The 12,265-nt window shown below is 37.5% G+C and overlaps 1 protein-coding gene across 2 annotated transcripts in view; it reads left to right on the top strand.

The window, feature by feature from the left end:
* Positions 1 to 12,265, top strand: part of PHEX (phosphate regulating endopeptidase X-linked) — a 209,578-nt gene that overhangs the window by 167,678 nt on the left and 29,635 nt on the right. The window lies entirely within an intron of this gene.

The raw sequence follows: 12,265 nt of genomic DNA on the forward strand, positions 1-12,265 counted from the left end.
ACACCTCACCCTAACAAAGAACACAAAGACCGTGTGGTTTGTTCTAACAGAAAAATCAAAGGAGGAAGAAGAGAGACGATTTATATTTGCAAAACATGTGAATGTAAACCAGGTCTTCCTGTGGGTGAATGTTTCAAAAAATATCACACGATGAAAAATTATAGAGATTAAAATTACTCTTTGAATGTATCAATAATTTGAAATATAAAAAAATCCAAATAAATATGAAAAGAAAAGTTTATATGAAAAGAAACTCCAGTTTTTTATTCTACTGCTGCGATTCGTAAAATCTGGGGTATTTAAAAAATTAAATCCCAAGTAGAATAAAGGAATCGAGAAAAAAGCAAGAGAGTGCAAAGGGTTAAAGAGACAGAGGGTGAGTGGGCCATTCACTGGGAATTACCTGGATGTGAGCCAGGGTGAGGAGAGCATCAGGAAGTTGGAACACAGACATGGGACCGGGAGACAGGAAGTCGGGAGAGGTCACACTAATTTATCTTGATGGTCACAATCTCACTTGTCCTCCCTTTGAAAAATCAGTTATCTTTTATCCTTATCATAAAAGTAGTTCATGTTGGCCGGGCGCGGTGGCTCACTATAATCCTAGCACTCTCGGAGGCCGAGGTGGGTGGATTGCTCAAGGTCAGAAGTTCGAAACCAGCCTGAGCAAGAGTGAGACCCCGTCTCTACTATAAATAGAAAGAAATTAATTGGCCAACTAAAAATATATAGAAAAAATTAGCCGGGCATGGTGGCACATGCCTGTAGTCCCAGCTACCCGGGAGGCTGAGGCAGAAGGATCACTCGAGCCCAGGAGTTTGAGGTTGCTGTGAGCTAGGCTGACACCACGGCACTCACTCTAGCCTGGGCAACAAAGTGAGACTCTGTCTCAAAAAGAAAAAGTAGTTCATGTTTATTATAGGAAAGCTAGAAAAATGTTAGATAACCTACAAAATTTAAAAGCTATTATCATTTAAAGATAGCTATGTTTAATACTTTTGTTGAATACTACTCAAATATGTTTATCTACAAACATTTTAAAATTTAAATTAAATATAGCCTCATCCAGTAGTACTGCTTTTCCCCCTACTGAACATTGTAACACGAATACTTTTCCATTTGTTACATATTCTTCTAAGTCATCATGTATAGTATTCTACTAACAAAAGCACTGTAATATCTTCTCAAAGGACATCTAGGTTGTTTCACTATTGTTAAAAAACCTTTGTGTTGATAAGTTTTGTGGTTACGTCTTTGTCCAAATCTAAGACTAATTCCTAGAAGTGGAGGAGTTGCTAGGTCAAATGCTATGTCCCATTTAAGGTTTTTGATTTTTTTTTTTTTTTTTTTGAGACAGAGTATCACTGTGTTGCCCAGGCTAGAGTGCAGTAGCATCAGCCTAGCTCATAGCAACCTCAAACTCCTGGGCTCAAGCAATCCTCCTGCCTCAGCCTCCCAAGTAGCTGGGACTACAGGCATGCACCACCATGCCTGGCTAATTTTTTCTATATATTTTTAGCTGGCCAATTAATTTCTTTCTATTTATAGTAGAGTCAGGGGTCTCACTTTTGCTCAGGCTGGTTTCGAACTCCTGACCTTGAGCAATCCTCCCACCTAGGCCTCCCAGAGTGCTAGGCTTACAGGCGTTAGCCACTGTGCCCGGCCCATTTAAGGCTTTTAAAATGCATCTTACCCAACTTCTCTTGAGAAAAGTGGTACAAATTTGTATTTCTACTAACAATAGGTGAGATGGTTTACTTTTCACAAGTTGCATCTTAAAGATTCTTTTGGAGGTGATGAATAAAGAGAGTCAGGTTTTTTGTGTAATTGATATGGGGGAAATGTTAGTCACATTTCCATTCGTGAGATCATTATCTCATACCCAGATATGGCTCAGTGAACTCATACAAGCATTTGATGAGCATCTACTATGTTCCCAGGTCTGGGCTGAATGTCACTGCCTCTAGTGTCAGTTTTGAATACCCAGGACAGCAATTGATATATGACAGAACCTGTTGGAGTTTGAGTAGGATATGAGACACTGAGCTTCAGGGTGGGAGGAAATTAGTATTTTCTCTGCCAGATGTGGAACAATAATGGTGGTTCTCAAAGCATGTTCCCTGGACTAGCAGCATCAGCATCTTTGTGATAGATGGGTATTATCTGACCTCACCCACTGAATCAGAAACTTTGGGCGTTGGGCCCAGCAATTTGTGTTTTGATAAGATTTTAACCATCAAACCTCTGCAAGATGCCTAAGATTGAGAACCATAAAATGCTGAGCTATAAAAATGCAGCCAATGCAAAAGAGGTCGAACTTAGTTGGATAAATGTGACTAATTTCTCCTGGTTTGCCTGGGACCAGCTCAGTTTTAACACTGCAAGTCTCGCATCCCAGGAACCCCTTCGGTCCCAGGCAGACAGAGATGGTTGGTCACCCTAGTAAAGGCGGGGGGATTCTCTTTGTTGCAGCCCAAAGGTAATTATGGCACAAAAAGAATAGAAGGACCAGCAGAGAAGGTTTCAAGATGGAAGGCAGATTTCAGAAGCTGATTTCTGCTTGTCAGCTCTAGGCTGATAGATGTGGTGGCAGGAGGTTACCTGCAGGAAGCCAGCAGATGGCCAAGGCATCTTGCTGAATCCCTTGACAGGAGTCACAGCTGTTAGAACTTGATACTTTCTGGAAAGGGGAAGGTTGGCATTCACCAAACTACTGCAAGATGCCAACTTGAAAAAAAAAAAGTCACTATTCATCTTAGCAATGATGACAATGAAATCTTTTTACAGCAAAAAAAAAAAATAACCAAAAATGCTTTGTAATTGCAGCAATTTCCATGTCCCGACTGACTGACCACCCCCTGCCCCACGCTAGATTCTAGAATGGTGTCCAGCTTATCTGATTACAGGAACTAATCCTGAGTAAGATGTCACACTCATTCTCTTTCAGAGTAGGCATTCACCTTGGTTTTTCCAAAACAGTTACAATTAAAGCTATTTTTGTCTTTCACTACAATCATAATTTACTGGCCATGTAAAATTTCAGTTTTGAAAGTATAATGTGTAAAATTATAATAAAACTATCTAATTGTATGTTACATGCATGGTATTAAGGAGAGGTGAAACAGTTTAAGTAGGATTGGTATTAGTTCTTCTTTGAATGCTTTGTAGAATTTAGCAGTGAAGCTATCACCTGGGCTTTTCTTTGATGGGAGACTTTTTTTTTTTTTTTTTTTTGAGACAGAGTCTCGCTTTGTTGCCCAGGCTAGAGTGAGTGCCGTGGCGTCAGCCTAGCTCACAGCAACCTTGATGGGAGACTTTTTATTATTCTTTCTGTCTTATTACTTGTTATTGGTTGATTCAGGTTTTGGATTTCTTTCTGATTCAATCTTGGTAGGTTGCATGTGTCTAGGAATTTATCCATTTTTTCTAGTTTTCCAATTTATTGGCATATAGTTGTAGTTGCTCATGGTAGTCTCTAATGATCCTTTGGATTTCTGCAGTATCAGTTGTAATATCTCCTTTTTTTTTTTTTTTTTTTTTTTTTTTGAGACAGAGTCTCGCTTTGTTGCCCAGGCTAGAGTGAGTGCCATGGCGTCAGCCTAGCTCACAGCAACCTCACACTCCTGGGCTCGAGAGATCCTTCTGCCTCAGCCTCCCGAGTAGCTGGGACTACAGGCATGCGCCACCATGCCCGGCTAATTTTTTATATATATATATCAGTTGGCCAATTAATTTCTTTCTATTTATAGTAGAGACGGGGTCTCGCTCTTGCTCAGGCTGGTTTTGAACTCCTGACCTTGAGCAATCCGCCCGCCTCGGCCTCCCAGAGAGCTAGGATTACAGGCGTGAGCCACCGCGCCCGGCCAATATCTCCTTTTTCATCTCTGATTTCATTTATTTGAGTTTTTCTCTTTTTTTCTTAGTTTGGCTAAAGGCTTGTCAATTTTGTTTATCTTTTAAAAAAACCCAACTTTTCATTTTGCTGATATTTTATATTTTTTTGGCTTCAAATTAATTTATTTCTGCTCTGATGTTTATTAATTCTTTTCTTCTAATTTTGAGTTTGGTTTGCTCTTGTTTTTCTAGTTCTTTGAGATCCATCATTAGGATGTTTACTTGAAGCTTTTCTACTTTTTTTGATGTAGGTACTTATTACTGTAAACTTCCTCTTAGTACTACTTTTGGTATATCCCATAGGTTTTTGATATTTTGTGTTTTCATTTTCATTTGTTTCTAGAATTTTTAAAATTTCCTTCTTAATCTCTTCATTGACCCACTGGTCATTCAGGAGCATATTACTTTTCATATGTGTGTATAGTTTCCAGTGTTCCTCTTCTTATTGATTTTTAGTTTTATTCCATGGGGTCAAAGAAAATACTTGATATGATTTCAATTGTTTGAATTTTTAAAGACTTGTTTTGTGGCCTAATATATGGTCTATCCTTCTGAATGACATGTATTCTGCAGCTGTTGAATGAAATAGTGTGTAAATATATGCTAGGTCCATTTGGTCTATAGTACAGAGTAAGTCCAGTGTGTCTTTATTGATCTTCTGTTTGGATGAAAAGTCCAATGCTGAAAGTGGGGGTGTTCAGGTGTCTAACCATTATTGTATTGGGATCTATCTCTCTCTTTAGCTCTGATAATATTTGCTTTATTTATCTGAGTGCTCCAGTGTTGGGTGCATATACATTTAGAATTGTTATGTCCTCTTGCTGAATTGACCCCTTTATCATTATGTAATGACCCTCCTTGTCTCTTTGTACAGTTTTTATCTTGAAAGCTCTCTTACCTGATAAAAGAACAGCTACGCCTGCTCTTTTTTGGTTTTCATTTGCATAGAATATCCTTTTCTTTTTTTTTTTTTTATTTCGGCATATTATGGGGGTACAGATTTTAAGGTTTCAGTAAATGCCCATTTCCCCCCTCCCCCCACAAGTCTGAGTCTCCATCATGACCATCCCCCAGATGGTACACATCTCACTCATTATGTATGTATATACCCGCTCCCCTCCCCCCTCCCACCTGCCCAATACCCTATTACTGTAGTACCTATGTGTCCACTTAGGTGCTACTCAGTTAATACCAATTTGCTGGTGAGTATATGTGGTGCTTGTTTTTCCATTCTTGGGAAACTTCACTTAATAGTATGGGTTCCAGCTCTAACCAGGAAAATATAAGATGTGCTATGTCACCATTGTTTCTTAGAGCTGAATAGTACTCCATGGTATACATATACCACATTTTATTAATCCATTCTTGGATTGATGGACACTTGGGCTGTTTCCACAGCCTTGCAATTATGAATTGTGCTGCTATAAACATTCGAGTGCAGGTGTCTTTTTTGTAGAGTGTCATTGGATCTTTTGGGTAGATGCCCAGCAATGGGATTGCTGGATATCCTTTTCTATTCCTTTATTTTCAGTCTGTGTGTGTCTTTATAGGTGAACTAGGTTTTCCTGTGGACAACATATAGTTGCGTCTTATTTTTGCATCCATTCAGCCACTCTATGTCTTTTGATTGGAGAGTTTAGTCCATTCACATTCAAAGTTGTTATTGATAGGTAAGGACTCACTATTGCCCTGTTGTTATTTGATTTCTGGTTGTTTTGTAATCCTATCTTCCTTCCTTCCTCCCTCCCTGTCTTCCTTTTGTAAAAGTGATTTTCTCTGGTGGTATGTTTTAATTTCTTGCCTTTTATTTTTTGGATATATGTTATAGGTTTTTTGATTTGAGGTTACCATAAAGGTTGCAAATCTGTCACCTTTTTTTGGACTGAACTTACTTTGCCATTTGCCCCTGGCTGTGTCACTTCTGTCCCAGAGGCTGCTGGAGGGATCCTAACTGAACAAATTCCATAATTTGAATTCCTTTAAAGGAATCAAAAGAGATGTCAAATTTAAGAATGAAATGCTTCTAAATTTATATAACTTTGAGTTGCCTTGCAATGTGTTAGTAAATTAACAAAAGTTTGCTATGGAGAAGGGGAAAAAGCAAGTGGTGTCTGGGTTTTGAAGACTGGCAATGAAAGTTGGAGGCCTCCCATTTTGTGAAATCTGACCAAACATGGAAATAACAGGAGAAGATATCTGAATCTGGACTGACAGTTGTCTTAAAATCATAAGCGTTAATACTCGAAAAATAAAACTTCCTAATAACTTCAAACTTTGGAAGGTTTGAAGCTTTCAAAGCATATGCTGTATAGTAACTTTCCTGAACCATACACTTACGGATCTGGAACTTAAAATTAATGCAACAGTAAAGTGAAAGCAACAAAGAATTTAGGGAAAAGAGATATTAGCTCAATATTCTCATGGCCAAGGCCTTTGATCTAAGTCAGTATTTTGTCTAATTGTCTCTTTTCAACATGTGTCACAACAGAGAGAATATTCCTTGGGGTAGGGACAGATAAGAGAACACAGAAATGATGGAACTTGCATAAAACTGAGCAGGACTTTTTAGCTTGTTAATATCTGTATTCTGATTGAAAGTTTAGTGGCAAAAAATATGCTGACCTCAAAACTACACTAGTTCTGCCATAATAGCAAGAGAATGGAACCAACAAACTCATATAGGAAGAAAATAAAAACAAGAACTAGAATAATGGAACATATCCAGATCTGGTACTGCATATAGAACATTCAGGAAGTAATATATTGGTACTATTAATAGTATCATGTAATGTTTTAGACTTTGGCTAATGAGATGTACTCATAATGATAGGTAATACTTCAACCCCAATCATCCCTTTGAGTTTTACAAGGTACCGATTCCATTCATTCAACAAATATTTATTGAATGCTTACTATGTACCAGGTATTGTAGCTCTGTATATCACAGTGAAGGAATAGTAAAAATAAAATAAAAATCACTTTTGTTATGGGACTTTCATTCTAGTTGGGGAAAGGCAGACAATTTTTACAAAGGAAGTCAAATGTTTCATAGATGGTGGTAAGTGTTATAGTGAATTATAAAGCAAGAAAGTGGGCAGTATAACACCTCACTCATTAAAAAAGCACTAGGGAAAACCCTAATGAAAAGATGACATTTAAGTAAATACCTGAAGCAAGCCATACAGACAGTGGTGGAAAGAAAGTTCTAGGTTAGATAGAGAGGATTGGAGTGAAAGGGAAATTATTCCTTTCCTTTCCGTGTCTCTCTATATAGTGTGATTTTGCTAGTCCTGAGTATATTTATTTATTTGTTTTCTTGAGGTCTGAGCTGTGGGATAATGGGCTAATTTTGTTTTCTATACTTTGTCTTTCTTTCTTTTGGTTGCTTTAAAATTTATGTTATCTGATACAAGAATGGCTACCCCAGCTTTCTTTTGATTTCCATTTTGCCTGGAAAATTGTTTTCTATCCCTTTGAGTCTGAATGAGTCCTTGTGGGTTAGATGCATTTCCTGGAGATAGCAGATACTTGGCTTGTGTATATTTATCCATTCAGTCGGCCTATGTCTCTTCAGTGGGCAATTCAAGCCATTCACATTTATTGAGAGAATTGATATTTCGGGTGGATTTCTGTTCATCTTGTTGGGTGGACTCTTATTGTTTTGTTTTACCTCTTGAGCCCTTGTGGAATCTGGGTTCTGGACTTTAGCTTTTGTGTGGTTTTACACTGTTGGGTGTCTATTGCTCTGGTCAGTATGTAATGCAGGTCTGAGTACTTCCTGCAGGGCAGGTCTGGTCTTCACAAATTCCATCAGTGATTGCTTCTCTGCAAGAAAGTCTTTATTTCTCCCTCATATAAGAAGCTTAGTTTTGCAGGATAAAGAATTCTAGGCTGGCCATTATTCTGTTTTATAAGACTGAGGATGAGTCCCCAGTCCCTTCTGGCTTGTAAGGTTTCTGTTGAGAAGTCTGCAGTTAATCTGATAGGTTTTTTCTTTGTAGGTTACCTGGTGTTTTCACCTTACTGCTTGAAGGAGTGCCTCTTTTGTGTTTACTTTGGCCAGCCTATCTAATTAATGTGACTTACAATAATAAAATGAATACCAAAACCCAGACACATTGAGGCATTTAACTTCTCTGGGAAAGTTATAACTATGGTCAGGATATGACTTCATAACTATAAAAAAGAAATAGTTGAACCTGGGGTAAGCATCTACCAAATATGATCAGTTCTTTGACAGTTATATCATAAACAAAAAGCACTCTGTGTCTTTTATGGTCAGTATTTTTGCTAAGCTCTAAGCAGGTTAGTCTATATTCACTGAAATGAGAATCAGAAACTCCAGTGAAAATGAAAGGTTGACCCCAGAAGAAAACCAAAAGCAGGCCTTAGTGGTTTTTCTAAATACAGATTTGAAAAAGAGACATTATTACTAATAAATAATGAGGTTATTATAAATACCAATATTTTCTTTTGTCAGAATTTTAGTTATTGACATGATATAACCACAATCTATATTTTTTGCTTGAAATAGGAATGGAATTTGCTAACGTTAACAAATGCAAGAACAAAATAATATTATGTAAGCTTAGTTAACTGTTAACTGGTTTTGGATAGCCTTTAGAAGAATTTTCTGTAATACAAACATATATACTTATTTCTAAAAGAGTTAATTTTAATTACACAAGTTCATTACCTTTGAGTAATCAAAATTTAAAACATTGCATTTAAATCCAAAGCCCTTTTGACTACCCACCACCCCAAATCTCAATTTTCTCCAAAAGGCAACCACTGTGATCACTTTGATATGTATTTTACAGAACTTGTCTATGATTTTACATTTATATATACACACGTGCATATATATATATATATATATATATATACACACACATACACACACATATATGCTCATACCGATAGGATAGTTATTTTTAACACATTAACTGCCATGTGAGTTGTATTTAACTAAACCACTTTAGAGCCTGGGGCCTCATTAAGCATATGTAACTCACATGTCTCTTCACCCTGGGAGCCATGAGAACTATTTTTCAAGTTGCATATAAGTCACACATAAAAAACAATAAAAAATAACAAAATTTTCAGTAAATTAGAAAGGATCATTTTGTTTTCGAAGTTTTTATTCTATTTTTGTAATAAAACATCATGATCCCAAGGAAAGAATTTTTTTTCCAGTGTGGCAGTCAATGTGTTAAAAGTGGTATTTATATATCTGTACCTTGCTTCATTCCAACAACATGTCTTTGGGGATTTTTTACATGGTAGAATATTAAGACCTACCTTTTTCTTTTCATTTGCTGCATAGCAGTCCACAGTGTGCTTATACCATAATTAATTCCCCTCCTTTTGGACATTTAGTTTGTTGTACATTTTTCTTAATTACAAGCAATTCCACAATGAACTCAGCAGTGTACATGTGCAAGCATGTGGCTTTTGCAGTGTGGTACCCAGAGCATCAGTATCGGCATCACCTGGGAACTTGGTAGAGATGCAAATTCTCATCCCTAACCCAGACCTACTGACTCAGAAACTCTGAGGGTGGGGCCAAGCAATCTGTAGTTTAACAAGCTCTCCATCGTGACGATGCATGATAAAATTTGAGAACCACTCACTGGCAGGTGCGTGTGTGTGTATATATATACACATGCATCCATACCTATACATATATAGTCAGTTCTGCTATAATGCAACATCTGCATTCTTAGACATCACTGTGCTATGCAAAAGTTATGTATTAGTAATAAAAGGGCTTATGGAAAAAATAGGGTTAGAGGCACAACAATCAAAAAGTCATTGCGGAGAGAGAGGAACACTCCTACACTGCTGGTGGGACTGCAAACTAGTTCAACCTCTGTGGAAAGCAATATGGAGATACCTTAAAGCGATACAAGTGAATCTACCATTTGATCCAGCAATCCCATTGCTGGGCATCTACCCAAAAGATCCAATGACACTCTACAAAAAAGACTCCTGCACTCGAATGTTTATAGCAGCACAATTCATAATTGCAAGGCTGTGGAAACAGCCCAAGTGCCCATCAATCCAAGAATGGATTAATAAAATGTGGTATATGTATACCATGGAGTACTATTCAGCTCTAAGAAACAATGGTGATATAGCACATCTTATATTTTCCTGGTTAGAGCTGGAACCCATACTACTAAGTGAAGTATCCCAAGAATGGAAAAACAAGCACCACATATACTCACCAGCAAACTGGTATTAACTGAGCAGCACCTAAGTGGACACATAGGTACTACAGTAATAGGGTATTGGGCAGGTGGGAGGGGGGAGGGGGGCGGGTTTATACATACATAATGAGTGAGATGTGCACCATCTGGGGGATGGTCATGCTGGAAACTCAGACTTTTGGGGGGAGGGGGGAAAGGGCATTTATCGAAACCTTAAAATCTGTACCCCCATAATATGCCAAAATAAACAAAACAAAACAAAACAAAAAACTCATCTGTGACACATAAAAACAAAAGCTGGGAATCTAATAAAAACCATAGCATACTTTTATACATGTTAAATGAGCAAATACAAAAATGCTACTGGCATTTTCTCTTGAAAAGACCTGAAGTTTGCTTGTGGAATATGGCGTTGGAGGGGTTACCCCTTGTGAGTTACTACCAAGTGGTGGAAGGAGGGTTATCTATCATTGGAAGGAAATTTTAACGCCAGATGTGGTGGGTGTGGCTCCTCACCCACATGGTGAACTGGGGCAGTTGGTCATGTTGAAGTATGTGTGTCTTTTGTGTTTTCCTATGTGGCTTAGTTCAGTTGAGTGCAGTTTTCTGCTTTCACCTAGCATTTCTCATGGATAAGCAAATGTGAAATTGGAGTTATGTCCAAATTTTTCCTTACTGTATCAATTGCATTGGAACAAATTTGCCTTTTCAATACAAGTGTTATAGCAGAACTGACTGTATATATGGAGGGATACTCTTACAAATATATTACACAAAAGGGACTTCATACACTGTACTGAATGCTTTTTTTCACTTAATGTCTCTTAGAGCTTTTTCCATATCTGCACATAGAGTTACTCATTTTTTTCAAAAATGGCATTTAAAGCATTAAGAGATGACTAAATTGATCTCCAAAATGCTTGCAACAATTTATACTCCCACCAACATGCTTCCTACACCCTGGCCAATATTACCTATTATCAAATTTATTAATTTTTGTCAACTCAGTAGTTAAATATCTTTTTTCTCCCTCTTCCCCCTCCTCTTTCCCTCTCTCTCCCCCTCCCCACCCCCACACATTTACACTGTGAGGAATGCCTCCCTAATAGAAAAAGGAGCTTGAAAAGTGTGAAACGGGTGGTGAGGTAGTGCTGAAATGGAAAAAAAAAAAAAAGGAAATAAAATGGATATGAAAGAAAACATAAGAAAAACCTATTCAAAAGGGAGAGAAAAGGAATTCCCTTTTCGCTTATTCTTTATTTCTACCTTTGCTAACTACAACTTATCCACTTCATGAGATAAGATATTGAATTGACCCTGTTGGGATTCCATCTATCACTCTAGCTGGTTGACATCTCCAAAAATGCAGCTTACACTGTTAATCTATTCACTTCAGCAAAACACACCTAAGGGCATCAGATTCTTCTGTTTATCAGTATTGGGTTCCATGGCCCCGACAAGCTGAGCAGATACAGCCTATCAGGGTAATGTGACAGCTTCAGCACTTGAGTCTGGGGCCTCTAACAGCAAAAGTGGCAGAAATAGAGGCTCAAGCAGGTGTCAGATGTTTTCCTGCAAAGAGGTTGGCAATGGACATAAATGCTTCCAGCTGGGCACATTACCAGGCAGGGGAGCCATAATGATTTAATAATTAAATCACATTGGTTTGTGATCATTGTTCTTATTAGGAAATATCATTGCTTTTTGATGATTTATTGTGTGAAACGGAATTTTCACATAAACACTGTGATTTGCATTTATATGTAATATTAATATATATTTGCATATATATATATATTCAAGTCAGAATGACTTACTAAAAGTAATCACCCAAAAAGAGGATGGAATATTGATGTAAAGATGCCAAAGATATTTAAGGAAATGGAGAAATTACGAAGATTAATATGACAACATTGGTCCTTCAAAATCATATTGACACATTTTCCTTTATGTGAAAACAGCAGGAAGAGAGAGAACTACTAACTGGATTTATCTCTGTTTTGCAATAGGGTTTTTGCACTTTGGAATCTCAAACTATGATAGTAGTAAAATATGAAGAATATATATGAGGGTTATATAGAATCAACGTTTTACGTCTAAATTAAGGACTTGCTTTCTTGCCCTCATGTCTCCTCGTAGTGTCCTGGTATAGAGGGCAA

This window comes from Microcebus murinus, chromosome X (genome assembly GCF_040939455.1).
Source record: "Microcebus murinus isolate Inina chromosome X, M.murinus_Inina_mat1.0, whole genome shotgun sequence".
Lineage (NCBI taxonomy): Eukaryota > Metazoa > Chordata > Mammalia > Primates > Cheirogaleidae > Microcebus > Microcebus murinus.